The sequence below is a fragment of the Prionailurus viverrinus genome, chromosome C1, assembly GCF_022837055.1.
Source record: "Prionailurus viverrinus isolate Anna chromosome C1, UM_Priviv_1.0, whole genome shotgun sequence".
Classification (NCBI taxonomy): domain Eukaryota; kingdom Metazoa; phylum Chordata; class Mammalia; order Carnivora; family Felidae; genus Prionailurus; species Prionailurus viverrinus.
In genome coordinates, this window is record NC_062568.1 from 154,933,125 (window position 1) to 154,960,651 (window position 27,527).

General features: G+C 37.6%; 1 protein-coding gene across 1 annotated transcript in view; it reads left to right on the forward strand.

The window, feature by feature from the left end:
* NEGR1 (neuronal growth regulator 1) overlaps positions 1–27,527 on the forward strand; it is an 840,514-nt gene that overhangs the window by 446,436 nt on the left and 366,551 nt on the right. The window lies entirely within an intron of this gene.

Sequence of the window (27,527 nt, forward strand, 5' to 3'; positions counted from 1 at the left end):
ATTTGTCCCAGCATGCCTCATGGACACCACATTTATAAACAGCATGCTTACCCCTGCCCCATAGTTTTTCTTAGGTTTTTCTCCCAACCCAAAATTTCCTTGGTAAACCCTCTCTCACAATGTCCTCGGAGACCAACACAAGTTCCATTTCTCCCAGCTTCTCTCCTAACCATGTCAGTGTGTCCTCACATTCCCTGTTTCCATAGTACCCATTAATACCCTGTTGCAGTACCTATCACGATGTGCTGTCATTGTCTACTCACAGGATTATGTCTCACACTCAGTAATGAGCTATGCGATGACAGAAAACACACTTTATTGTAACCCTGTGTGCCCAGAAGTATTTGATTCATATAGGTTCTCAGTGAAATTTTCTCAAAGTGCTTAATGTCTCCCTTCTCTACATGCTTACCTCCAGACTAGAATAGAAGTTTAGCAATATTCCAGGTATCTAAAGATGAGGACTATAGTAACTAACATTCACAGACCCAAGATAAAGGAGTTTACATGAACTCAATCTTTTATTGGTGAGTGTTTTCTTCCTAAAAGCTTTTTAGGGGTAGAAACCACATCGTATGAGCCCTTCGATCCTTTAGCAGTGTCTAGTACAGTGCTGGTACCTGAGAACCTGGTGATTTGAATGTTTAAGCTTCTAGAACACACGATTCCCAGTGTCTATCACAGCAACAACTTGCTGAGCTAAACTGTTTTAAATGACAGAATACTTAGCTTCTGCTTATATATATATATATGTATATATATATATATATGTGTGTGTGTGTGTGTGTGTATGTATATATATGTATATATATATATATGTATCTATCTATATCTATATCTATATCTATACCTATATCTATATCTATATGAAGGGTGTGTGTTTGTGTGGTTGTGTGTGTGTACACACACCTATCAAATATGTGTATATACACACAGACACACACACATTTGGAAATGCTTTCTAATAGGTTAAACGTCTTCAGAACTCCTAGATCCAGATGATGCTAACAGTACACAATTTTTTCCTGCAACCATGGTGTGATCTTCTTAAAGGCAGAAAATTTGGCTTATAGAATTATGTTTTCCCATAGCATGTGGTATTCTGCACACAGTAAGTACTAAGTGAATATTTGCTAAGTAAATGACTGAACTAAAACAACTAAGAGCTAAACTTAGTGACTCAAGAGGGATATATCAATATGGAATAAAGCAGAGAACTATCCTAATGGAATGATATTTCAAACCTTCCCATATAAACATTTCTTATGCCCCTTTGTGTTTTCTTGAACACAGCTACTCTGATTAGTTTACACATTGTCTATGGCTGTTTTAGTGCTATAAACAGATGAATGAAATGGTTGCAACAGACAGTTTATGGCCCTCAAAGCCAAAAATATTTACTATCAGGCCCTTTACAGAAATAGTTTTTCTACTCTTGATCTTAGAGCAATGTCTGACACCCAATATATATTCAATAATGTTATTTGAATAATTGAAATAATAAATAAATGAGTCAGAAATAAAACTCAGGGACTCCTGGGTGGATCAGTTGGTTAAGCATCCAACTCTTGCTTTCAGCTCAGGTCATGATCTCACGGTTTGTGAGTTTGAGCCCCACATCAGGCTCCACGCTCTCTCTCTCAAAATAAATAAATAAGCTTTAAAAAAAACAAAGAGGGGCTCCTGGATGGCTCAGTGGGTTAAGTGTCCGACTTCAACTCAGGTCATGATCTCACAGTTCATGGGTTAGAGCACCGTTTTGGGCTCTGTGCTAACAGCTCAGAGCCTGGAGCCTGCTTTGGATTCTGTGTCTCCCTCTTTCTGTGCCCCTCCCCCATTCATGCTCTGTCTCTGTCTCTCAAACAATAAATAAAAGTGAAAAAAATTTTTAAAAAAAGAAAACTCAGGTAACACTTCACCATGCCTGCAGGGGCCCTTTGTGTGTCTTGAAATGTTTGAAGACTCTGAAATAGATGTTCAATCACATTCCCTATCTACATGAGGCCCACAATCCTTTGGAAGTGAATTTGAGTTTACCTTAAAATTAGGGTTGATTTGTATAAACCTTTTTTGATAGGCTGATGTCTTTCAGAAAGATTAGGCTAGAGGAAAAAATACATGAGGTTCCTGAAAGAAAATTACTATTGAGTAAAGAAATCTGGTAACATCAGGTAAGCTACACATAGAACTACTTGGGAAGAGCAGTTCTTCTCAGTAATTACAGGCCACGTCATTCCCCTAGTCCTACCAACTTGGAAAGCACTGTGCTGAAGTATCAAGAATAGAACTAGACATTTCACGGTGGACCCAAAATTGGACTGTGAGGTTCCTCTTCTTGGGAAAAAAAAACATATGGAACAGAGGTTTTTCCCTGCTGAAAAGAGAGGGAGGACATCTCTGTATCTTAGTCAGTTCAGGCTACTCTAACTGACATAGGCTAGGTGGCTTGTAAACAACAAAAATTTATTTCTCACATTTCTGGAAGCTGGAAGTGTCAGATCAGGATGTCAACATGGCTGGATTCTGGACAAAACTCGATTTCTGGTGTGTAGATGGCTGTCTTTCTTGTATCCTCATATTGCAGACAGCAAAGAGGGAAAGAGAGGAAGCATGTTTCTTCTTACAAGGGCACTAATCCCATTCATGAGGGCTCTATTTTCCTGACCTAATTATCTCCCAATATTAGCACACTGGGGGCTAGGATTTCAACATGTGAATTTGGGGGGACACATTTATTTGGTCTCTGACACTTTGGTTGTGACTACTTTGGTGGAAATGAGCACATAGTTAGGGGTCAAATCACAGAGGTCAAGAGATCAAAAGGTGTTCGGAACCTGAGAATCTAGAGCTGAGATCTTGCAGAGCTGTAGGCAGCCGCTCTCGTTATATATCAGGATCCCCTGCCAGAAATAATTGGAGTGTGGTATCTCTGAAAAAGACTAGCTGTCTGCCTCATCAAGTTGATACAAGCTTATTGCATTGAGATTTGGAGTATTGCTGGAAATATAACAGTCTTACTTACTGGTTGGTGATGCCAGAGATACGCTGGATCCAATATCTGTTCAATCTCAGAAGAAATAATTTCTGTTTAATTTTTCATAGAAAAGAAACTGAAAAGAATTTATACTACGGCCAAAAAAGGGGGGGATTTAATTATAATTGATTTCAGTTTGATTTTACAGAATCTCCAAGTCCAGACAAACTCCTGTATCCTCCACACTCAGGGATCATTTTTTAAAAATCACAAAGTACATTGAAGGCTTGTTTCCAACTTAATTTGGATTCAGACTTCAGGTAATAGCAATAGACTGTGAGATGAGAAAAGAGGGCTAACCCATACTTATGTTATACAATTTCCAAATGTGATTGTTTCCCTCCTCCCTTTCAGACAATAGAACCTGCCCTGAAATATACACACAGGCCCTGCACTCACCTCATTGCTCTGCCGTCAGTAGTATTCATTGTGCATTGATTGGGAGGAACACATAAGCCAAACCTTTTTTCCTTGAAGGAGCACAGCTCACACTCAGGCAATAAATAATGACACAGAATCAGAACAAACAGCAGCTCCTGTGGAGTGCAGGACAGCAGGTGTACTTTGCTAGAAAGTTAGAAACTCAAGAACTTGGTCTCTGATGGCAATAGGCATAGGTTACTGGGAAATAGGAAGCCATGTGGACTTGAATCCCACAGACATGACCAACAGACTCATTAGAAGAGTGCAAACACAGACTGGAGTTGTTGGGAGCTGTGTGGATTGTATAGGTGAACAGTTGAAAAAAAATACAGGAAAGAAAGAAAGGAGAGAATACCTATATTTTGTAGTGAGAGAAAAAGAAAAGGTCAAAATCCTATGCAGCAACAATACAGTGTGTTTCTGAATTGTGCCTGTGAGGACCCAAAACACAACTGTTCTTTTTTGTTATGTTCCTTTTCTGTGTTTTCTAGTCCTACTCTGCCTTCCATAGGAAGGGGTGAAAAGCAGAACTAATCTAGAGCTAAAGAAATATTTCAATCATTTATTAAGCACTAATAAAAAGCATAGAAATGAATTAAATACATTTCACACACACACACACACACACATGCACGCACACAATCTTGCTCTGAAGTTCACAGTCTAGTTGGAGAGTAAGAGAAATAAATACTTATAATACAGAGTAATAACAACCAATTAACTACTTCATCCTAATTACTCCAAAATACTTAGTCAATATTTTTTTAATGTGAAATCTATTGTCAAATTGGTTTCCATACAACACCCAGTGCTCATCCCAACAGGTGCCCCCCTCAATGCCCATCACCCACTTTCCCCTCCCTCCACCCCCCATCAACCCTCAGTTTATTCTCAGTTTTTAAGAGTCTCTTATGGTTTGGCTCCCTCCCTCTCTTTTTTTTCCCCTTCCCCTCTCCCATGGTCTTCTATTAAATTTCTCAGGATCCACATAAGAGTGAAAACATATGGTATCTGTCTTTCTCTGTATGACTTATTTCACTTAGCATAACACTCTCCAGTTCCATCCACGTTGCTACAAAAGGCCATATTTCATTTTTTCTCCTTGCCACGTAGTATTCCATTGTGTATATAAACCACAATTTCTTTATCCATTCATCAGTTGATGGACATTTAGGCTGTTTCCATAATTTGACTATTGTTGAAAGTGCTGCTATAAACATTGGGGTACAAGTGCGCCTATGCATCAGCACTCCTTTATCCCCTGGGTAAATTCCTAGCAGTGCTATTGCTGGGTCATAGGGTAGATCTATTTTTAATTTTTTGAGGAACCTCCACACTGTTTTCCAGAGTGGCTGCACCAATTTGCATTCCCACCATCCCAGCATCTATAGTCTCCTGATTTGTTCATTTTGGCCACTCTGGCATGAGGTGATATATCAGTGTGGCTTTGATTTGTATTTCCCTGATGAGGAGTGATGTTGAGCATCTTTATCTTTATTATAGTACTTATTCAACAGTAGTATAATGGTACAAGTCTATGATTTGAACACTTCTCCAGCTTTAAAAGCAATTGCTGCTTTTTACTTGCTTCTCAGATTTCTGAACTTCAGAAATGGAGTTATTTATTTACTGAAATTTTGACCTGGCTTTACATTTGGTTCCACATTTTTTTATTTTTTACATATTTAGAGTTGACATAGAATTTGTATTTTTATCTGGGTCAGTTAATAAAAGGAGAAAATCTTGAAGATGTTATACTGTTTTGTTTTGTTCTGCTTGTTTTTTTTGGTTTGTTTTCATGTATGTTTATGTCTTGGTATAGTTATATAACAATTCTGACCCAAGAAGGGAGCATAGTTTTGGAAAAACAAAAAAATTATGAATTCCATGCTGCTTGTTTTTGTCTTTAGATAGTTAATTTCAGATATAATTGTTTAAGAGAAGAGTTCTGTGTTATCACTTGTTTGTTTAACTTCTATCATTTTCTGGGTGATAGTTTGAGAACAGCAATTATATATATATATATATATATATATATATACACACACACACACATACATATATACATATACACATAAACATACATAAATTTTTATATATACATAAGTTTTTTGTTACATAAATATATATATTTATATATACTAAATATATATTATATTACATAAATTATATATGTCATATAAATTATATATATCACATAAATTATAGATAGATCTGACAAAAGGATTCAGCAAATACTGGTGCTAATCATCTCTTTCTGTTGGCATCTATCATGAAAACATTGAGTCACCAACTGCCAGGGAAAATCTAAGGCATCCCAAATTGAAGAATGATTATCTATAGTCTTTCATCCTGTAAACTGATTGAACAGGGTTGCATTAAAAAAAAAATCTTGGGGAGAGACGTAGACCCTTCAAGTTACTTGAAAAATGGAAAGATAGTCATTCTTATGAGAATTTTCAGCAGCCTATCAAAGTTTGCCCATCAAAATTAAAGTTGGGATTGTTTCTGTCTCTCAGTAGTAAAAGCTTTATGTATTTCTCAAGGAAAAACCTTTTCCTATTCTTCTCTGTTCCATTTCCTGAATAAATAAAATAGGAAACAAAAATAAGGATTTTAAAAAACTTTTCTATATGATTATTGGATATGTACTGAGCCATCATACCAAGCTGATGTGACCATTAGTCTTGCATTTTTGTAAACCACTGTCAAAAGAGAAAAGCCAATAGTGGAAACAGCTCTGAGCAAGTATAAGCTTAAAAGCAATAGCTTGCTAAAAGCCCTATTAATAAAAGTTAGTTGTTTTCACCTTCCTTCACTAAAGGAATGTTTACTGTCATTATTAATAAAATGTTACTTATAGATAAATCTCCATTTAGTTTAATGGATGTCCCTATTACCTTTGTCATTACCCCTCAGCCTCACTAATGCATTAAAAAGTATTCCATAAAGAGAGTCATTTTATTTTAATACTGTGGAAATATAGTTATGTAGGTAACCCTGTCCTTATCACGAGAAGACAAAATTTAACAACTCAAATAGAATTTTCCTTTTTGAGCAGTGTACTTTTAATACAAATGCACAACAGAGAAACTCTTGTGAGGTGGAAACCATGATATTACACACACTTTTCACAGAGAAAAGGCGGGGGGAAGGTGGAAGTGGAATCAGTTTCCTTTATTTCCATGGGCTCTATATACTCTTAGGGGAATGAAAATCTACTTATACCTCTTGTTAGAAAGTGCAGGTCATGTTGGTTACAAATTACTGGGCTAAGGAAGGAAGGCCCATTTAAACAGGGAGCTACAGCTGATTTGTAAACAACAACAAAGCAAAACAAACAAAGCACCAGAAGCAAAAAGAATCTCAAATGTGTAAAACAGATGTTTTCATTAAAAAAAAAGAGAGTAGATTTGGTGAATGGAATGATTAGTAGGTAGAACCATGTTTGTTGTGGTAGGAAAGGTAAACTTTATGCTAATAATCAAAAATATCATTATGGGAGTGCTAATGAAGTAGAGATAAACAGATGCATAGATGAAAAAACTGAGACAGAGAGAATGTGCTTAATAGTGTAACTTTATTTTATGTATGAAGGGAAGGGAAAAGAGAGCTGAGAATCCAGAAACAAAGACCCAACGTTTGAGATAGGAATTTCAGATGGAAGCAGGGAACTGGGGGAGGAAGCCAGAGCCCATCCATGAAACCTTGCACTAGTGAGCCATCACGTATGTGATTTATGAAAATGGAAAATATCAAGACCTGGTCAACATTTCAATCTACAAAAATGCTATAAGCAAAAAAAAAAAGTGAAATGAAGTAAAAAAAATTGGAAGTTTATCTCGTTTATAATTAAATTAAGCAGTAGTAGTAAAATGGATACATCAGGATACTAGCATTAAGTGCTTTGATTTGTTTGATCCTTCTTCATAATATTTTCACATTTTATCCTTTCTCCTAATGTATGTTGAGTGCTTATTATGAGTTTGGCATCATGGCAACCATTTTACATGTATCATCATATTTGAACCTCTTCACAACCCTCTGGGGTAACTATTATAATTCCCCTCAATTTATAAATAACCTGAGATTTAGAGAGATTATGTAACTTGCCCAAAACCATATAGATAGTATGTGGGAACTAGGATCCAATATCTAGTCTCCTTTATTTTAAATCAATGCTCTCAACTATTACTCTGTATTGCCTTTTTATGATCTGAAGGCAGATTAGTAGTATAACAAAATCTTTTATAGGATAATCCCAGTGGTTCACTTGTGAATCAGAATCATATTTCTTGGCCTTATGCTAGATTTTTCAAATTAAAAAAGTGTGTAAGTGAGATTAAAGCATGTGTCGTTTATAAAAGCTACATATGTGAGTTATAAAATACCAAGGGAAAACCAGGATACCGTGTAATAAATCAGACTGTTTTCTGAAGGAGATTTAAACCATGTTTAAGTTCTATGTGGTGTACATATGAAGAGAATCCCAGCCTCAGAACTCATAATGAGATAGTATTTTCTACTCACCAGAATGAATAAAATAAAACAAAATAAAAGTTATACTATTGGTAAAGATGTGGAGTCACTAGAACTCCTGGTGGGAGCATGAAATAGTATCACCAAAAAGCAAGCAAAACAAAACAAAATAACAACAGCAAAAGAGAAATACTACCACCATTTTAGACAACTGCTTGGTAGTTTCTTATAAAGTTAAATACAGAAATTTATTTGCAGAAATTCCACATGTAGACATAGACCCAAGAGACATGAAAATTTATGCCCACAAATGACTTGTACTTAAATGTCCATAGCAACCTAACTCATAAAAGTCAAAAATTGAAAATAATCCAAAAACCCATAAATAGGAAAATAGATAGATTGTTGCACATTCACATATTGGGAAACTTCTCAGAAATAATAAAGAACAAACAAATGATGCATGCAGCATGGACAAATCTTATAGACATGGTGAGCAAAAGAAGCTAGATAGTTCTATTTATATGAAGCTCAAAGACAGCCAAAACTAATGTATGGTAACAGAACTCAGAAAGTCCTTGTTTGGTATGTGAAGGGGGATGGGGATAGATTGGAAAGGGGCATAATCAAATTTTCTGGGGTGATGGAAATATTCCATATCTTTTTTTGGATGATGGGTTACACCGATGTAAAAATTCATTGTTTGAGACACTTAATATATGTGCATGTAAATTACAGCTTACTTCAATTAAAACACATATATGTACTTTCTAGTATTACCCTCTTCCTCCATTTACAAAAGAGAAAACTGAGGCTCAGGGAGGTTAAGTAAGATTGTGTGGCTCTCAAGTTGTAGAACAGACATCAGAATCCAGCTCCTTTTATTTCCAGCCTCATGCTTTTTTTCCAATAGCTCTTACATAATTATAAATCTTTCCTTTGCAATGTATCTATATAACTACCAAAAAATATATACGAAACAGATAGCAACATTTTTTTTCAATAGTAAAACTGTTAAGATGAGAAAATTGTAAAGCCTAAAGCATCAAAATTAACTAGGTTGGGTTCTTTTCTGGACAGATTCCCATCACCAACTCTGAAACTGTTTTTGTGTAGATGACACTAGTCTCAATGTCCACTTGTTTTTCCCTGAGTACCACAATCTATACCTCTGGAAACAACCAGGGAAAATGACTTGGCACCTTTCTCAGGATTACATTTAATGTTAAAGGAGTCCCCCCTACACTGGTAAATGTAATGAATAGAGTGCATTCCATTTCATCGAATTGCTTCTGTAGACATTCACGAAAGATCAGCTTCTGTGCACTTCAGTCAGACGTGCAGTTATGAAAGTGCCATAAAACCTGTGTGATCACCACCTGCATGTAAAAAAATGCCAGCAATAACTTACCAAAATATTTCCAGTGAAAATATGACTTTGACCCAGATGGCAAAATAGGCTGCGTTGGCCATAAATCTGCAGGCAGTAAATGGGCAGGTGGTAAATCTGCTATCATTGCTACTGTTTTTTCAACACTTTATTTGTACAGTCTTTTCCTAAGGAAATAAAAATTCTGGAAATATGGAAGAAGAAACAAAATACTGACTGGAAACTCTAGTGTGAGGCTGTAAGTTTCTTCCAATTTAGGAACCTGTCCTTCGATATAGGCTCTGGTCTGAGGCTGGGATATAGAAAAAAAAAGGATTCAGAAAATGGAGGATAAAATATATAAAAGGCTTCAAGTTCACTTCCTGTAAGTTTGACGACAAGGATAACCTTGGAAATGCCAAGTCTGTTGTCTTCTTTATAGAGAAAAGTAAACATTCCTTAAACATTTAATGTTTATTTACCTCCCAACCTCTATCGCCTATCACAATTGCTTCAACCCAGAATGAGAGAAAGGATAAATAAAGTTACTGTGGATATGGCAGAGTAAAGTATAACCAATTTTGGAATAATTTGTGATCATCTTGTTTAGATTTCAGGCCAAGATTGCGCCCTATTAAATGGGGATTTGATTTTCATCAGAAGACAATGGATTAGTTCACTATCCATCATCCTATAAGGTGTTTAATCCTGGAGCAAGAAATGATGCAGAAATCTGGATTCTTTAGGGAAACATCTCCATTACTCTTTATACCTGGGATATTTGAACCTGAACCTGAGGCATGCATTCCAGTAGTCAAAGGGAGCTTTCATGTCTATATAAAGTTAGATTAGGATCAAGTTATTCTATCCCCTTGATTCTTGGACCTGTGTATTCTTCTAGTCAGTGACACAGCACCATCTAAAGGTCTTTGATTCAATGCATATTCTGCGACCTGGAGAATGGTACCTCCTCTTTTCAGAATAGTACCTGCCACTTGGCATTTAAGCTATGCTTCAGCAGGTTGTTGTGACATATCATAAAGTCAACTGTCTAGGTGAAGTATGTGATACAATTAGTGGATAACATGGTTATGGGTGCATTCATACACCTCCTTTACTGTAAAAGGGAAACTCTGGTCAGTGGGATTCATGCTAGTGGCTCAAATGCACTGCAAGCCTTTGAATAGTGGGGCTGACTGAGGCCCTTAATGGCAGGAAGAGCAAACCTATATGGAGAATAGATGTTTATTCCTATGAAAAAAAAAAAACATTTGTCTTTCCAGGATGCAAGGGAAATCATGTAGTCAACTTGCCCTTAACTGGCAAGTCTCTCTAGAAATGGTGCCATACCCAGGACTCAGCATTGGTTTCTGTTACAGGCAGTTGGATGCGTAGCAACAGCAGCTAGATCAGCCTTGATAAGTAGGAGCTGATGCTGTTGGACCCATGTGTAATATTCATGTTTGGCATCATAGCTACCTTGTTTACGTGTCCATTGTGCCAGCACTTATGTGGCCAAAGACATCGATCATTTTATCTACTTGCCAGATCATTTTATCTATTTTTTTTTTAGTGCTTCTTACATTATGGGTTTTCTCTAGTGATTATTAACATGTGATACAAAGATCTTCCCACTTCATGCCCACTCCCATAGGGCCATCCACTGCTTCTCCCTCATGGCTTCTTGACTATTATATTCCAAACTTTGATTTGCAGGCTATTTGCATAGGCCACCTCTTAACCACTTTTAGGACCATGTCTCTTTCCACAGAAAGTAGATGGCCAGTTTTACTGCCTGAAGCTCCCACTCATGGGGAGAATTTCCCTCACCACTATCTTTTAAGGGTATCCTGAGTACCCTAAGTCTATAGTGCAGTCACTATGTATTTTTGCCTCATTTTCAAAGGTAATCCTTACGTAAACTGAACTGGGACTATCCCCCACTGTCAATTTGTCATACCCCATTCCCATGTGGACTAGATGTTGGCTGAAGAAGGGGTACTGTTACAATAGTGCTGGGAGTCATGACGTTCCAACTGTTTGCTCATGTATCTTGTTTGTGTCTTCCTGTCCTGCTCGTGTGCCATACCAAAGGTACCACCTCCATCTTATGATGGTGGCAGGGAGGGTGTAGCAACAATCCTTAGGACTTGGTAGATCTGAAGCGACCAAGTTCATGATTATGTAATTTCTGATAGTCATATGGTATTCCATGATTAGGTGCTCTGTCTCTATCAGGACCCAGTAGCACACCAAGAGATGTTTTCCAAATGGCCTATAGTTCTCCCACTGCAAATGGCATGGCATTCCTTCAGAATTGTAGGGTCGTATGTTGTGCACTGGGGCTTGCCACAAATTCTATGTGGAATCTTTTCCCACCACTTATACCTCCAAGACCATGAGGTCTACCAGGTTTATGACCCAAGTGGTGGGGTTGTTGCACCTTAGCCTGAGCCTGCTGCAAAGCCCTTTTCTGCTCTGGGCTTTACTCGAATGTGTGTCAACCTTCTGTGTCAACCACTGCATTTCTAGGTATGGAACGAATGTTACAAATGTGTTCCATTTTAGAAACTGAAAAGGCCCACTGGGACATTGTTTTTTCCTTCTTTGTGTTAGAAAGTGCAAGATGAAATAATTTGTCCTTTACTTAGGATCCTTCAAATTGCTCTGGATATGGTAAGGCCTTTCGTCTTGTCTTTTTTTTTTCCTCTCTGGAATGCATGTGTTCTATGAAGGCCTCCAGAATGCCAGCTACCTCTTGCTTATCTGGCATGATCAATATAATGTCATTGATGTAATGGTTAATGTGAAGTACTATGGGTTGTCCAGATGGTTCAAATCTCTTCAGACTATATTATGACAGAGGGCAGAAGAGTTAACATAGCCCTGGGGCAAAACTGTAAATTAATATTGTTGTTCAATCCATGTGAATGTGAACTGTCTCTAATTGTCTTTTCTGATTGAGATAGAAAAGAATACATGTTCCAGAAAAATGGCTTCATACCAAGTTCCTGAGGCCATATTAATCTGCTCTAGCAAATATACCACATCTGGCATGGCAGCTGCAAAGGGACTATTACTGGGCTATGCTTGCAGTTATCTTCCAGGATTTATCTTGTTTCTCTAGGTTTCAGACTAGTGAATTAAATGATGATGTTATGAGAACAAATACTCCTGCATCCTTTAAATCCATAAAGACAGACTTTATCTCCCACTCCTTCTTCCACTCTTAGGATTCAACAATGATTTTTTATTATTATTCTGAATTGACTAAGTGTGCAGGGAACAGACCTAAGGGCTTTCACTTGCTTTTACCCACTATCATAACTGCTACCCAGTAACCAAAGATTCAATAGTAGTTTTTCACTGACCTCTAAGTATCATTCTTGATTATACATTTGAGTACAAGAGAAATAATCACTAGTGGATATACCACAAGGTAGACATTTATTACAACTCCATTTATTCATTTATCATTATGTCTCCTATGTCTTCACTCTAACAGGAAGACCATGATAATGGTTCTGGATATCAAGGTCAACTCAGACTCTGTATACAACAGTCATCAAAATATCGAGGTTTTTTTTCCTTTCCCAAGTAAATGATCACAGCGACTTTGAGGAAGAACTGGAGGAATCATGACCATGTACACTTACCATACAATTGTGAGGTCCTTCCACCTGAAAACCCTATCACACCTTCAGTGAATGGGTCCTCCCTCTGAAAACTGGCTTAGGTCTGGCAACTAGACAAAGATCATGAATTTTTATCAATATGTCTACCCTCACCCTCCTGGAAATCTAAACTTGAGTTCTTTTGCTAGTATAAATTGAGTAGTATTCCTGTTGTGGGCAGCTTATCTATTTTGTACTTCAGGATGCCATGTTTTATTGCCATCTTTATATCTTTATATTCATCTTCGGTTCATGCTTTCTTGGGTACCACTCTGCTGTTGCATTCAATACAAAAAACAAAACAAAACAAAACAAAGCAAAAAAACCCTTGGATCCTTGGATTCTGGTAGTTAAGCACTGACCTGACACTCGATTTCAGTTGTTTGGGGGTCCTATGATCCATACTAATATCGGTGGGAAAAGATCTGTCACAGCTTCTCTTCCTTCCAGCCCTACCCAGAGAATCACCACTGAATTTTTACTGAAGCTGGAGTCATCCCATTAGTACATTTCTCAAGACTTTTGTAAATACTGTGTCCTCTAACCTCTATGAGGTGCATAAACATCTACTGGGTCTCTCAGCTGTACATTGAATATCCATTCCAGCATTTCTTCAAGTCTTTTAAACCCTTCCTCCAGAGATTGCCATGGCAATTCCGGCATTTCAACTTTTCTGTGTGTGTCATCACTTTTTTCCATGGTTCTGGGAGTCCTCCTAAGGAGGGAGTTCACAACATCTCCTGGGGAAGATCTTTTCTACTTAAATCCAATACCTTGGTAGGACACATTCAAGTCAATAAACCCTTCCCTATCCAATTTTATTTTCGAGTCTCCTTGAACAAACATCCCTAAAATCTAGTCCTAAATGCATTCACTCAAACCCTTAGTTCCTGTTGGCTAGTTCTGGCAGTTCCTTTTGGGTACAGACCACTTCATCCTATCTGGGTTATGCTGTGACTTTATCATACTTTCAGGCCTAGTGCCAGGAGAGGTAGGGGGGCAGGTCTTGAGATGGGTACATATTGCTTTGGATGCTTTACACTGTCTTCCAGCAGGGCTGGCATCAGGTGCAAGCTCTTAATAGGGTAGATAGGCCATCTCACAGTCTCACAAAACAGAGTCTGGGGAGTAATAATTTTTAGGGACATGTACCCAGATGTCTCCATTCTGATCTTGACCTTAGTTGGTATTTAAACCTCTTTCATGTTTGTACAATCTGGCTGTTAAATCCAGAACTGGCCCTCAGCTTTCTCAAAGCTTTTACTAGAGCAGATGCTAATAACTTTACATAATCATAGAGACCCACTGGCATCTAAATCTAGCTTTCAACTTCCTGTTACTCAACTACCTGTTACTCAATCTCAACTCTTTTTTTTTTCAATGTCTATTTATTTTTGAGAGAGAGAGAGAGAGAGAGAGAGAGCAGAAGACAGGCAGAGAGAAAGGGGGACAAAGGATCCAAAGCAGGCTCTGCGCTGACAGCAGAGAGCCCAATGTGAGGTTTGAACTCATGAGCAGGACTCGAACTCACGATCCAGGATATCATGACCTGAGCCAAAGTTGGACACTTAACTGACTGAACCACCCCAGCACCCTTCAACTGTTTTGTTTTGTTTCGTTTTGCTTGTTTTGTATGGAGCAATATTTTACATTAGAAATACAATTATACTTTCAAATATCTCTAGTAGTCACGTTTTAAAAAGTAAAACAAAACAGCATGAAATTAATTGATATATTTTAATTAATACAACATATCCAAAATATTATCATTTCAACATGTAATCAGTATTAAAAATTAATGAGATTTTTATAGCAAATCTTTAAAATCTCATGTAGCTCTATGTACATTTCACATCTCAGTTTGGACTAGCAGTATTTTAATCGCACAATAGCCACACACGCAAGTGTCTACCATACTGGGAAGCATGGCTGTAAAGTACCGGTGGTACTTAGTAGCTATCTAATCCTGTTATTCTCCCATCTACTATTTTCTCCATACGTTTCATTAGCAACAGTGACGTCAGCTGCTAGTGTATGCCCCTGTATCAGTAATCCTTGTGCTATTCCCAGTTACCAAAGGTGAAAATTTCAGTTGAATGGGTACTTTGTGTTGGCTTCCATCTGTGCTTCCTCTTACTAGTGACGGGCTGTCATTGTCTGCCAAGTAGCATATGATCCACTTCCCCAAATCAAACCCCATCTTACCACCTGCCTTCTCAAATTGCTCCTGGTACTGACTGTCATAGGTTGGATTCTCTGGAAGCAGATACTGAGTTTGGGGTATAAGATATTTATTAGGGAATAACACCCATAAAAGGAAGGAGGAAGGAAGCAGGATTTGGCAGAGGTAGATGTCACACTGCAATGAATGCCTAACAAAGTTTTGGCCATCCTGGTGGGAAAGTTCTAGAGCAAAAATGACCGCTAGCATTATTGCATGTCAGCAGAACAGCTGGGACTTTTTATCCCTGCCTTGCTCAGTCGTTGAATGTCAAGTATTTGGAAAAAACATGTTTCTTCAGCTAATGCCAACCATGAAGAAGCTGACAGCTGGAGGCAGTCTGCCCACTACACCCCCTGACAACTGTACAGAAAGTCCTTTCTTGAAGAGGATTAGGAGCAACACTCTCCATGTCTACACAGAGGCCATTGGTACCTTCAGATACAGAGTCTCTGCTAAAGTAATAGAAGCAAAACCCTAATTAGAGTGAGTGAAGGAGAGAATGAAGCTATAGAAAACTTGCCAACATGGTTTTCTATGAAGGCAAATAAAGGGATAGGGTACAGATGGAGGTGATCAAGACAAATTTTGCCCCTTTAATAGAAATGGAAATAACAAAAGATGATCCTCTGGAAAATAAGAAATGATACTATTGGTGTACAAGGGGTAATTTGAAGAGGAAAACTTCTGGGAAGCTACAATGGAAATAATATAGGCACCATTTGAAGTTCTGGCCCTTGAGTCAGGAATATTTTATCAGGAATGTTTTGCTTTTTTGATAGAGCCAGGAATTAATAGTCACGAAGGCAGAGTATGCATACAGATGTAGCTACAGATATAGATTAATTGGCAGATTTGGGGGTGAGAAGAGTAGAGATTTCCTACTTAAATGTATGAAACAAATGTTCCACTAAGGGGATGAGGTGTAGGAGTGAGATTAGAAAGGGAGGGAAAACAGTATGGAGGTTTCTCAAAAAATTAAAAATAGAACTACCCTATGATCCAGCAATTGCACTACTAGGTATTTATCCAAGGGATACAGGTGTGCTGTTTCAAAGGGGCACATGCACCCCCATGTTTATAGCAGCACTATCAACAATAGCCAAAGTATGGAAAGAGCCCAAATGTCCATCAATGGATGAATGGATAAAGAAGATGTGGTACATAGATACAATGGAGTATTACTTGGCAATCAAAAAGAATGAAATCTTGCCATTTGCAACTACGTGGATGGAACTGGAGGGTATTATGCTAAGCAAAATTGGTCAGTCAGAGAAAGACATATGACTTTACTCATATGAGGACTTTAAGAGACAAAATAGATGAACATAAGGGACGGGAAACAAAAATAATATAAAAACAGGGAGGGGGACAAAACATAAGAGACTCTTAAATATAGAGAACAAACAGAGGGTTACTGGAGGGGTTGTGAGAGGGGGGATGGACTAAATGGGTAAGGGGCATTAAGGAATCTACTCCTGAAATCATTATTGCACTATATGTTAACTAATTTGGATGTAAATTTTTTTTAATTTAATTAAAAAAAGGAAGGGGTATCATATACAAGATTTGAGGAAAGAGAAGGTATAAAATTGTTGAGCATAGGAAAATGAGCGTACTAAAATTAATTTGAATTGCACATATTATTAAGTTCTCATTTGAGTTTTGTGGTCATGAATTTGAATTCAGACCATACAGCAAGTAGCTAGGCAAATATTTTGTTTTTACTGGGTTTTCTGAGTTTCCTAGATGAGTGAGATAAAGAATAATAATAATAATAATAAAAGAAATTAGGCGAGTTAATTAAAGGTGCTCAATAGGGATTGATCTTATTGATGCATTTTGAAATCCAATTTGAGTAAAAAGCAAATGAAGGACATAAGAGGGGCACTGACTGATAATGGAAAAATAGCAAAAGTCCATGAAAGAGTAATAGGTTAAGTCTATTATAACCTGCAAGTATGAACCAATTTATCAAAGATCACTGGCTGACTTACGTGGAAAGTGAAACTGATAAATAGAAAAACAACAGGAAGAGGACGCTGGTGATAGATTTTATCAATAGCACATTGGGCTAGAGAATCGTTTCCTTCATATCTGCAAGGAACAGAGACACTTACTGGAACCTTCAGATTTAGAGTACCTGTAAGCAATGTGATATAGTATAAAAAGAACACTGGATATTGAATGAAAAGACCTGGATTTGAATCTCGACTCTATTATTTTCATTCATTCATTCGTTTGTGCTTGCATGTATACACTTATTCAACAAATATTAATTTAGCAATCACTCAGCATTATCAACAATAGCCAAACTATGGGGGTTCCCAAATGTCCATCAATAATGAACAGATAAGGATGTAATCATCCTGTGGAATTACTCAGCTATCAAAAAGAATGAAATCTTTCCATTTCCAACAACATGGATGGAGCTGGAATGTGCTATGCTAAGTGAAAAAAAGTCAATCAGAGAAAGACAGATACCATATGACTTCACTCATATGTGGAATTTAAGAAACAAAACAGAAACATATGGGAAGAGGGGGAAAGAGAAGGTAGGGAAACAAACCACAAGAGTCTCAATGATAGAGAACAAACTGAGAGCCTTGGAGGAAGGGGGGGTGGGAGATGGGCTAGATGGATGAGGGGTACTAAGGAGAGCACTTGTGATGAGCACTGGGTGTTGTATGTAAGTGATGAGTCCCTGAATTCTACTTCTGAAACCAATATTGCAATGTATGTTCGCTAACTACAATTTAATTAAAAAATAGCAACTACTAAGTGCCAGACACTTCTCAAAAAGCTGAAAAATAACAATAAGCAAATTGAAAATTTCTTTGACAGGATTACATTCTAGTGGCAGGGTAGAGAAGGGAGAAACACCATACACATGTGAGTGAGTGAATGAGGTAATTTCTAATTGTAAGTATAATATTAAAAAAAAAAGTAGTGAGATAGTCACTGACTCAGGGCTGACTTTGTGCAGCTACTACTTAGGTGATCAAGGAAGTCCTCCTCAAGGAAGTAAAAATTGGCCTTCGGATTTGAATGGCAAGAAGGAAACACTTCTACAAAAGAAATCCTCTGGTCAGAGGAGAGAGTAGCTAGCTTTATCATCTGAGGCGAGGAAACTTGAATTTTTTAGCTTTAATTCCTTCATTAATACATAGTAATAATATTTTCTTTTCTTTTTTTTTTTTCAACTTTTATTTATTTTTGGGACAGAGAGAGACAGAGCATGAACAGGGGAGGGGCAGAGAGAGAGGGAGACACAGAATCGGAAACAGGCTCCAGGCTCTGAGCCATCAGCCCAGAGCCTGACACGGGGCTTGAACCCACGGACCGCGAGATCGTGACCTGGCTGAAGTCGGACGCTTAACCGACTGCGCCACCCACGCGCCCCAGTAATAATATTTTCTTAGAGTTTGCTATGGAATAAATAACATATGGCATAAAGCCTAGGAATTAGTCAGTAATCTTTAAAATGAGATTTGCCTTTAGTATTTTTTTTCACAGAGATGGTAAATCTCTGAAAGATTTAAGGGCTAATATGATCTACCTTTTGTGTGGTCTCCTTCCTTTCATTCCTGGAGTTCCTATAAAGGTGTTTCACAGAGCCTGTGGCAGAATTTTTTGCTATTGTCCACGTTGTTAAAAACCACCACCAGAGGGGCACCTGGGTGGCTCAGGCAGTTGAGTGACTGACCGACTTCAGCTCAGGTCATGATCTCATGGTTTGGTTCGTGAGTTCAAACCCCACATTGGGCTGGCTCCTGTCAGTGTGAGGCCTGCTTCAGATCCTCTGTCCCCACCTCTCTGCCCCCTCCCCCAGTGGCACTCTATCTCAAAAGTAAATAAACATTAAAAAAAAAAAACCCAAAAAACTAGAATATCAGTGGAACTTCTTCTTGATATCTAGTGCTAGGAATGTCCCTTTTATAGAAAAGCAAATTTGAGAAATCTATACCTTAATAAACAAGGGTTAACAAATTTGACAAGTCTGATACAATATTCCTATCTCAGTAACTCATTAAAAAGCTTTTAATGTGTTTCAGTACTGTATTTTTGATACGGTTTTAATACTGTGTCAGTTCTATCCATGGTGGTGATTAGATTACCTGACTGGAAAATTGCAAAATTAAGGTGAGTGACTCACAGTATACGAGAGATTGTGAAGGGAAAGCTCATGCTGTTAATTCCAGTCCCATGTAGAACAAAAGCTGTGATTTAAAAAATATCATTACAATATCATTGGACATGATTTTTTAAAGTTAAAAGTGAACAGGAGCGCTGCCATTAGGTCCTAGAACATAGAGGAAAGCTCAGCCTCAGTGTTGGAACCCTCTTCCTTCCCCAAAGTTTCTTCTCTGCCATTGCCAGTCAAGTCAGAGTTTCAATAACTATTAATAGTGCAGATTGCTAGCTTGAGTAAATGAAAATGTATTATCTCTCTTAACATAAAGCAGCTCGTGGCTCATAATTACTTTATTTGGATCAATGATCTCAGTTCACTGACAGTAAACCCTGCGGAAAATCTTTTTATAGAGAGGTGCCAGGGTGGCCTCAGCAGGTTGAGCATCTGACTCTTGATTTCTGCCTGGGTCATGATCCCAGGGTCGTGGGATTGAGCCCAGTGTCAGGCCATACTGTGTGTGGAGCCTACTGGAAATTCCCTCTCTCTCTCTCTCTCTCTCTCTCTCTTTCTCTGCCCCCCACCTCTGCCCCTCTCCCTTGCTATTTCTCTCTCTCTCAAAATAAAAACAAATAAAAAAAAAAGTTTAAAAAAAGAAAATCTTTTTATAGACAATTACCGTTTGTCTGAGATGGTTTTAGTTTCCCTCTGTGCAGAACCATACTTTTCTTCTTCATTTTATATATTAGTTTTTCGTTGATTTGCTCAAAGCAATTTTTCCTAAACTACAAAAGCTTCAGACTCACAAGAGAATAAAAGAAGAGAACATGAAAAGTTACATGTTACATTTCTGTATCTGTCACCCAAGCCACACTGGAGTCCCTTTAAGGTGTTGAGCATACACACATGTATGTGCACACACACACCACAGACGTGCATGCGCACACACACACATACACACACAACTTCTCAGTACCAATTTGGACATATCAGAGTTCTGTTGGCAGAAAATTATATGCCATAGATAACAAGGATGTTACTATGTAAACTGGGAGAGTGGTTCATAAATTTCTATTTATTTTTACTTACTATCACTATGAATACCTTTGATGTAGACAATAATTTTTAGATGTGGGATGTTCAATTAGCATTGGTGGATCCTCTAGATTCATTGCATTACTAAGACTTGGAAGTCATTCTTCATTTAACATTATTACCCCGATGCCTAGGACAGAGCCTATGAAATAAGAGATGCACAGAAGTAGTTTGTGAATGAATGAATGAACAATGATGGCAGCCTAGCTTGCTGTTGTTGCACCATGTGGGTGCCACATAAATCACTCTTTGGGAAGTGAGATAAATGAGATAGCTAGCTGAATTTCCTCAGCAGTAAATTTCTAGAGATGAGACAAAGGGGTCTATTATATCCGTTTTACTTAACTATTACATCTGTTTGCTTACCTACGTGTGTAATGATGATGGGAGAAGTGTCATGATACAGGTTAATCAAAACCTCCAAAAAGCACAACTTTCTGCCAGGGCCCACAATGCTCCTGCAACACCAATAAATTGGAAGCAAACAATGAATGGAGGCATGGCCATTTTTCTTTCCTTTACAGCCATCACTTATCTTGTCACTCCCCCTGCTGCTGCTGCTTTCTCACACATGGAGATGTATGTTTAATAAGCAATAGGTGGAGATCTTTAAAGGGATGCTCTTCAATCACAATGCTGTTAAGGATCTAATCATGTAAATGGCAAAAACCACATACACACTCTTATTAGGTTTTGCTAGCCAGTGATGAATTGCCATATATAGAAAACAAGCTACAGATAGACGAGCATTGTTGTTGTCATTTTTATTTGCTTTGAGCTAATTTGGTGTGCATTGATTTAAAAGCTGTAGATAATTTACTTTTAGGGGAAGAAATCACACATCATTTTAGGGTGACTACCACTCTGAAAGATCTCTCATTTCTCCCTATTGTTCTCCTTTGCTGAAATAACAATATGTAACAGGGAGTTGGAGGAAGTAATTATGCAAAAGATCCTATTCATTTTCAGTTTAAAGGCTTTTAAAAGTTAAGAACAAGAACTACCTTGGATTTGGGATAGATGAAGTGCATTGTTTTGTTTGTACAAAAATTGTGCAGCTACAGCAGAAGGCATAAGAAAGACTTGATGCACCTGTGTGGAATAGACCTGCAGGCCTGAACCAGCTGTGTGACTGACAGGCTCCCTGACCTCTCTTCTCAAGCTGTTTCCTCACCCGGAAATAGGGAAATATTTACCTGGCACAATAATTATGGGAAGTAATGTGATATATTTAAATCACCTAATTGGCACCATATAGTAGGCACTGGAAAATATCCGTTCTTAACTCTACGAAGCTGTTGAGAGGAGGGCAGAGCTGTCTTCAAAACAGAACTTGAAAAATCAATAGTAGATGATGAAGAATTTAAAGTGAGTACTGAATTTCATAAAGTTTGACAAATCTTGACATATGTATTTCTCCTTTTATTGGATTCAAGTCCTCATCTTTTAAATGTTTATTTATTTATTTAGAGAGAGCGAATGAGTGGGGGAGGGGCAGAGAAAGAGGTAGAGAGAATCCCAAGCAGACTCTGTGCTATCAGCCCAGAGCCTGATGCAGGGTTATACCTCACCAGCTGTGAAATCATGCCCTGAGCTGAAATCAAGAGTTGGACGCTTAACAAACCAAGTCACCCCGGCTCCCCTCAAGTCCTCATCTTAGACTATTTCATGTGATTTTCCCTCTCTGAATTCTGTTTGCTGTTTGATGGTAGTGTTCATGGAAGGGTGGTTGTTTTACTTTTCATGGTGAAAAGCTGTATCATGCCACTTACAAGTTTATGCTTTACAAACCAAAATATTTTCTTATAGTCCTCTACCTCAGTGATACCATATTTGGTATAAATAAATGAAGTTTTAAAAATGCCTTAAAGGAAAATTTATAATGTATAAGAATTGAGAGTAAAATGTTTTTGGGTGGAGCGTAACAAATTATGATATATGACCACCTCTTCATATTTTACTGCTTATGAAAATAGAAAAAAAAGAGCCTCCTCAAAAATCTTAGGGTCTTCTGATAGTACCCACTATTTTCCTCTAAGGTGTAGGTGAGCTCCTGTAGTGTGAAAGTTTTCATGTGGGAAGTTGGAATAAGCCTTATTAAGAGGAACCACTTACCTGATTTATTACCTTTAAATTTCAGAATTTTATTTCCAGTACTCAGTTGGGTCTCCTTGGTTGAAATGTTGATTTCAAAAATTATGAAATGGTTTGCCACAACATGGATGGAGCTAGAGAATATTATGCTAAGCAAAATAAATCAGAGAAAGACAAATGCCTTATCATTTCACTCATATGTGCAATTTAAGACACAAAACAAATGACCAAAGGGGAAAAAGAGAGAGGGTGGCAACCCAAGAAACAGACTCTGAACTATGGATAGAGAACATACTAATGGTTACCAAGGGGAGGGGGGAATGGGTGAAATAGGTGATGGGGATTAAGGAAGGCACTTGTGATGAGCACCAGGTGTTGTGTGGAATTGTTGAGTCACTATATTGTACACCTGAAACTAATATCACACTGTATATTAACTGACTAGAATTTGAATAAAAACTTAATTTTTTTTTGAAATGGTGAGTTACCTTAGACTTTGCAAATGTAAAGAAGAAGCATAAACTGTGGCTAAAATATACCATAGAATAAGAGTCACACCGGGCATTGTTTATGAGTTAAAAATGAAAAATTTCTGTTCCGTTGCTCTTTACAAAGAATTAATTAAATCATTTGATTTAGTGTAGTATCATTGTCTTCGTTTCCATTTTTATCCATTGTTACTTCAATTTATATCCAATACTAGTCAGTCCTTTTCCAGGATGTTTTGTTGCTATTATTTCTTTGTTTCATTGATTTATATTTTTTTTACCTATGCAGAAAATGTTCAGTCTCTCTGTCCATAAATGTTCAAGTTTGCACTTTAAATTGAGGTCTTTATTAGCCATATTTTGGTGCCAATTTATGAAAAATTCAATGTTATCTGCTTCCTAGTAACTCTTCAGAATGTCCCCTAGAGTATTTGAAAAATAGATGGACATATCAGTGCATTTCTTAAATCTGTTAAATTTGTGTGGTGTACTGGCATTATAGAATGTGATTAAGAGCAATAATTTTAGTGCCTAAAGACATCTAAACTCAGGCCTGATATGTACTTGTCTCATAATTTTAGCAGATTACTTGTTTTTTTTTTATTTTTGATGTTTATTTTTGAGAGAGAGAGAGCAGGGGAGGGGCAGAGAGAGACACACACACACAACACACAGGATCCGAAGCAAGCTCCAGATTCCTAGCTGTCACCACAGAATCTGACATGGGGCTTGAACTCGTAATCCGTGAGATCATGACCTGAGCCAAAGTTGGACGCTTAACCAACTGAGCTACCCAGGTGCCCCTTAACCACTTATTTTTTCAAAATCTATTAATTAGGAATAATATGATTATCACCTATAGGGCCATTCTGAGGATTAAATGAGATAATGTATACCAATTGCTTGTTCTGGGAAAATAGTAATAATGTTTAAATATGAACTATTATTTATATTGTAACAATTCGCCGAGTGAGTTTATGGTTCTGACATAAGGAAGCTGTAGCTGAGGTGAAAAAAAATACCTGCTGGATTTTTTTTTTTTTTTTTGTAGGAAGAGGCAGTAGGATTTCCAAGAGGATTTTGAGTTACAATTATTTCTTACGTTGCATGGATCTACACACTCATTTGATATTTCTTATATTACAGTATTAAAAATCTTTATTACCTTAGGGTTTTCCTGTGACCAGTTTAAGCCCCAAATCATAGGGATTCCAACTTCAGTATGAAAGAGAGAACTTTAAGATGTTTTAATTCAAATGGTGCTTAGCTTCAGGAGTTAGATTTGCAAATGTTTTATAATGTATTTTCTTAAAAATCTTAATATCATCTTTACTATATTTTCTTGGCCAGACTGAAAAAAAAACTAATTAAAAGGATTAGGCCAGGGAACTAATACTGTCAGAATGGGCATAGAAAAGTCTTTGTTTATTATGACATGATTTTTCATGGCATATCTTATGATTATTTATCATCCATCCCCAAATTGAGACTCTTGAATCAGATCTTCCTTAATTTTAGAAATAATAATGATTTTTTTCTCTCTTGTAGATGGGTGGCAATTATTTTTCATACAAAGTTCCTGCAAAAAATAAATAAAATAAAGTTTTATATCGTATGAGATTATTTTCATTCATTTCTATTTTGATAATGAGAGCTTGAGAGGCTTGAAAAAGCAAATTTTCTATAGTCATTATTTTTTCATTAACCACCTATTTTCTGTTTGCCTTTCCAATACCTATGGCTGAGAAGATGAGTAAAATTTTGTCATTTAAATAAACCACGGGCACACAGATTGCAATTCTTCCCCTATTATACATTACAGCAGGCAAATAGTTAAGCAGTTCACAAAAAGAAACATGAGAAATTGTAAATGTTGTTTGCACACAATGAGCTTGCAGTGAAATCTCTAGCTAAACACAACATTCCAATTATCTCTAAAACTGTGCTAGTTTGTTATCATTGAAAGCGATATTCAAAAAGAGTGTAAAGCCATCTCTGTGATTCCACATGTGAACCTAACTTGGATGATGTTATGTATGAATGTGTACTTAATTTACATGGTACTATGAAGCCAGCCACTGAACCATAGTCAGCAGATCTCTTTGAACTGCATTACATATATTCTTACTAATTAATTCAACTTGCACCATTCACAGTGGTGGGGAAGATTGGCAACAAGGCATGTGATTGCTGTTTATTATCAAGTTTATAACACATGAATAAACAAACACAGTTATAATAACTGTCATATTCTTAGTAATCATTTCCAACTATTACATAGAAATGTTCATATAAATATCAGAAATGATAGAAATGTTGGGGAGCCTGGGTGGCTCAATCGGTTAAGCGTCCGACTCTTGGTTTTGGCTCAGGTCATGATCTCACGGTACATGAGATTAAGCCTTGTGTTGGGAGCCTGCTTGCGATTTTCTCTCTCTCCTCTCTCTCTGCCCCTCCCCTGCTCTCTCTCTGTCTCTCTCTGAAAGTAAATAAATAAACATGAAAAGATGGTAAGTTTGTGATTTTAGATTCCATGTTCCTCTCCCTAATAGCATCAAGCATTTTGTCTTTCATTTAAGACTGATGCTTGATTTATTGCCTTTTTAATATAAAATTTAATACTTTGTATTTACTCTATAGGTACTAGTAATACAAAGATGAAAATAGTTACTCTCTATCAGAGAAGAAAATCTAAACACATTTTAACTTATTTAATAAATGCTTATTGGGCAGCTATGATGTGAGAGAATCTGTTCTATTTATTGAAGATTCAGCAGAGACCAAGATTGATAAAAATGTCTGTTACCATGGAACTTTTGTTTAATAGTAAGGAACAATAAACAAAGTACATAAGTAATTTATACAGTATCTTAGAAGGTGTAAGTTCTATGGAGGAATTTTTATCAGGGAAGGTGAGAAGGTAAAATGTGTAAATTGAATGAATAGGGAAAGAAAATTGAAAAGGTGACGTTTGACCAAAGACTTAAAAGACGTACAAGAGAAAATAATGCATATATTTGAAGAAAGAGTCCAGATATATGGAACTGCATGTTAGAGTGTCTGAGGTAGGGTAATATAAGAAAGCAAGGAGCTGTAGGGCTGGAGCAGGGTGGAATGAGTAATATATTAGAAAAGGAATAGGATGAGGATGAGGATGGGAAGGTTACTGTTGGCCACTGCAAGCACTGTACCTTTTTCTCTGAGTCTGACGGTCTTCTAGGGCTACCATAATAAAATACCGCAGACAAGATGATTTAAACAACAGACATTTCTTTTCTCATGGTTCTGGAGACTGGAAGTCCAACATGAAGGTGTCATCAGCATTGGTTTCTGGTTAGACCTCTCCTACTGACTTGCAGATGGCTACCTTCTTAATGTGTCCTCACAGGGCCTTTTCTCTGTATGTGCACAGAGAAATAGAGAACTCTTTGTCTTTTCTTACAAGGACACCAGTCCTATAGGCCCCACCCTTATAACCTCATTGAAATGAATTATCTCCTTAAAGGCCCTCTTTCCAAATTTGGTCACATTGTGGGTTAGGGTTTCAACATACGAATTTTGTGGGAACACATTTCAGTCCATAACATTCTGTCTTCCATCCTTCCCCCAGATTCGTGTCCGTTTCACATGTAAAATATAGTCACCCCTTTCCAAAGCCTGGACATCTTTCTTTTAATTTTTTTTAACGTTTGTTTATTTTTGAGAGAGAGACAGAGTGTGAGCAGAGGAGGGGCAGAGAGAGAAAGAGAGAGAGAGAGAGAGAGAGAGACATAGAATCTGAAGCAGGTTTGAGGCTCTGAGCTGGCAGTAGAGAGGCCAAGGTGGGGCTCGAACTCATGGACCCTGAGATCGTGAGTTGAAGTCAGATGTTTAACCAACTGAGCCATCCAGGCACCCCCAAAGGCCTGGAAGTCTTAATTCATTTCAGCGTGAACTCCAAGTCCAAAGTCTCATCTAAGTATCGTCTAAATCATCTTTTTGGCTGTTGAGACTCCAGGTATGGTTCATTCTGAGGCAAAATTTCTCACCGGTCATGAACATGTGAAAAGACCAGTCGTGTGTTTCCCAAATACAGTGGTGAGAAGGGCATAGGCATTTCTATTCTAAAAGGAAGGCAGTGGAAATAAATAAGGCAGAGTGGGTCTCACAACTTAGGAAACAAATTCTATTAGATCCTAAAGTTTCAGGATAATCCTCTCTGGCTGGATGTTCTGCCCTCTGTCCTCACTGGAGTAGCAGTGTCCCCCCACAGCCCTGGGTTTCTGTCTTTGAGATGGCCTCAAGCCCATGGCATTTGCAGGGGCTGCCTAGCCCACTAAAACCTAGGAGCTGCCTCACCCTCTGAAACTGGAGGAAACAGCCTTGCCTTCTGGGCCTGTACACTCTGGACCTCTGCTGGTAGCGGCAGCCATGATGATCTGTGGAGCTTTCAGGTTCCCTTTTCCAAAGGATAAAGCATAATCGTAGTTGAATAGCTCTATTGTCCCATCCTGGTTTTTGCCGAGACAGCTGACTAAA